The following is a 3,672-nucleotide window of genomic DNA, read 5'->3' as shown; positions in this document are numbered from 1 at the left end:
TATATATATTTTTTATAATCAATTTCGTTACTAAGGCAAATATACTAGTCGAATCTCCATCTGTATTTGAGAGGTCCGTTGTTTGAACGAGGCGCGCGAAATCCGTATTTACGTAAAGCCGACGCCACTCTATTGGTCCAAGACTTATACGCGGCTCGCAATACAAAGGACTAAGAACTTAGACACACACGAGAAATACGAAGTCAATCTGTTTTATTACGCTTGTTTGCTGTTTGTTATTTATTCACTGCTGATCCGGTCATCGTAAAGCGGATCGATGTGAACCGTAAGCGTTAGAATATTAATTTTATCAAGAATAATAGCTTGAGCGGATTGTTTCATATAATACTACGAATTAACACGCTTAGAACATGTTCTGCATATTTTATTTTGTAATTTCAAAAGCAATATTTTGAAACATTACTCTGAAAAGAAACTAAATTTTAATAAATGCTTGTTTGAAGCATTTTTAAGCAAATATGTATTTACTAAATGTAATCATATATTTATTTGATACAAAACCAATAATTTGATTTCACTATAATTTTTTATTGAGTAAATATTTATTTACTATAAGTAAATGTTTATTTAGTATTATTAGAAGAAATATGCATTAAGAATTAATTTAGTGTAGAATTTTATTAAAACTTCTGACCGTTGCCATTTATTTTTTACACATTACATAAATATTTCTCCTAAATATTCTTCTAATTTTTTTTTCATCGGAAGAACTTTCGTATAAGTATATCAAAACAGATCGGTCTCTTCATTTATTGACCTAGAAAAATATCAGCCGAACCTTATCGTGCGGTTCGATACGCGTTTCTCGGGGTGATCGTAATGGGAATCGCTTCGTGGCAAGGAGCGAGTTTTTCCGGGAGGTGTAACCGGTGATAGATTCTCGCGTCGGGAAAATTTAATGGAAAAATCCGAGGTGTCAGACACAGACGCGCCGGCGATACGTCAGACCATTCACGACTCAAGCCTTCGCGCTTTCCTTTTCGCGGCGAGGCGTGGTGAGGCAAGGAGAGCCAGGCCGGGCGTGAGATGTACGCTGGAAGTAACATTCGTCTACCGGCGAACAATCGCTGCCGCGCGTATGCCATGCGTATGTCGTTCTACGTGGTTTTCAAGAATCCGGCACACTTCCCCGGCGTGGCGGAGCCACGTCGAGCAAGCCGAGCCGAAATATTCCGCGCATTGTATGTACACACACCGTCGATCCATATACCCCGTGCGATGCACCGTGTAAATCCCCGCTGATGGAACGGCGTGAAAGAATTAAATCGACTCTTTAAAGTAATCGATCGACCAACCAACTCGTTCATGTATTCTGTCAGGCAAACGAATTCGGCGCGTACGTATTTCCGTCAGCTCAATTCAATCGATGCGACGTGCTGTCTGCGCTGAAAGCATCATCAAGGATTTATAATCGGGTCATACCAACCCGCGTTCCTGAATTATCTCATATGGGTCACTTAATTGTATGAATCGGACGGCAGATATATAACCGCAGTCACGACAAAAATTGAATATTGAAAAAAAAAATGATTCGTTCGAATAATGTTAGGAAGCTCATAAATTTTTTTGAATCTCGACTGAAGTATGTGCGTGCGCGGTTTCCCTTCGTAGAATTTCTAAGCTTATCAAGTGTAAAACGGCCGTGTTGGACGGAATACAGTACTGTAGGGGTAACTAAACTGGCAGTACCGACATCTGCCGATGGCTTCTGACCAAACTAGACACGTCTGAGGACTTCCTGAATAGTCGGTAACATAGACCATTCTAGTTCCTAGATCTAGTTTCTATTTGAAGGGAAATCCTTGAGTAGGGTTGTTTAAAGTTTGGGTCTCCCTCTCTTCGAAAAGGGACGTTTGATCTAAGGGTGCTAAAGGGGCAACTTGGGATAAAATAATGTCAAAAGTAACATAAATCTCTCATTGACAGTTTCTTCAGTTTTAATAAAATTTTCTTATAATAAATTATTTCTATTACGAAATTTATAAATATTGAAGATTATAGAGTTTTTTTTTTTTTATTAAAGAATAACAAACCGAAGTAATGAACTGTTATAATTTAATCTAAATACATATTATGTATTTATAGTTATGTATCAAATGATATGTTAATTGTATAGACATTGTTCTAAGGGACTTATTTTTTAAAAAATTACAATTATAAAATATATAGCCGTAAAATAATTGATCTTAGATTGAGAAAATTTTAAAATTAATGGGAATTAATTTTGAAATATTCTATTAGTAATCTATGATTTGAAGAAGAACGGTGTTTCTTGCAAAAATATTTTTGTCACAGATTTTTATTTGAGAAGATATTAATGTTTCTCCGTTTATTCATATTTAACTTAGAATTTAATTTTTTTTTGGAAATAAAATTTTTTAAATTTTTGATTGAATCTAAAAATTATCGTCTCAAAAGACGTTGTTAGCTGATTTTTAATTCTTGTATTCTTTTATTAGTGACTATTTTAAAAAAATATAACTTTTTTTAATGAAAATTTCAAACAGATATATTGTATTGAACATATACACACACACACACACACACACACACACACACACACACACACACACACACATTCTTACTTAAATAGAGTAACTTTTCAATTAATTATTTGGTATACTATATATTTGTTAACTTTTTATTTCTGAAATCTTTTTGATTTCTAAATTATAATTTTAAATTGTAAGTTTAAAAACAAACATTTGTGCAAGAAATCAGAAAATGTATTTATAGAAATATTTTCTTCCAAAAATTATACTTTTTCATTCCGTATTTGAATTATGTTTACGAAAGTTGGTGAACATTATGGCGAAGAGTTCGGGATTGTAACTTTGTGGATCGCAGACTGACTGCCGAAGGCACACTGGATTAATTTGACAAATTGAACCGGTTCTTCCATCGAGTCCAATAATTTGATGACTACCTATACTAACGATATATCTATAATAACGATGTAAGGTTGCATCCACCTTGCAATTCGTCCGCGTCTCTCGCGAGTCAGCGATATCCGTACCTGGAAGTCTCCAGGCTGGAAGTCTAAAGGAATTCCAGGTTCCTGGGCTGCATAGCTAGTTCCCTAATCGAATTAGAGGAGTCAGGATATTGCGTGCTGCTACGGCACCCTCAATTGTTTTAAGTCGACATCTCCGCCGAACTGTTTCCGTGTACCGCTCTCTGTCTCCCTCTCTTTCTCTTCCGGACATCGAATTTGAACTAAACTATCTGCCAACCGGAATATCAAATTATCAGCCTATCAAAAAAGTTCCCACCTACAAGACAGGTTCCTCCTCTCGATCTTCAATCGGAAATCAGATTTATTGTAATTAAATATTTAGTGTTCTCTCTCAAATGTAAGTAACAAATGTAACATATTTAGAAAACATATATAGAATTTGAAAAAATTGAATTCTTACATTAAAAATCAAAACATTAATTAATTCATTTATTAATATTAATATCATTAATAATAATTTATTAATAATATTTAAATCAGTATTAAATATCATTAATAGTATTAATATTATGTTTTTATCTTGAAATAGTTCTGTTTTAAGAAATTTTATATTATGTGTAACATATAAATAAATCGCCTTTTTAAATATATAAATATAAATAAAATAGAAAACTTATTTTGTATTTTTGTTATGT

This window comes from Atta colombica, unplaced genomic scaffold (genome assembly GCF_001594045.1).
Source record: "Atta colombica isolate Treedump-2 unplaced genomic scaffold, Acol1.0 scaffold155, whole genome shotgun sequence".
Lineage (NCBI taxonomy): Eukaryota > Metazoa > Arthropoda > Insecta > Hymenoptera > Formicidae > Atta > Atta colombica.
Note: the sequence above shows the minus strand (reverse complement) of the source record.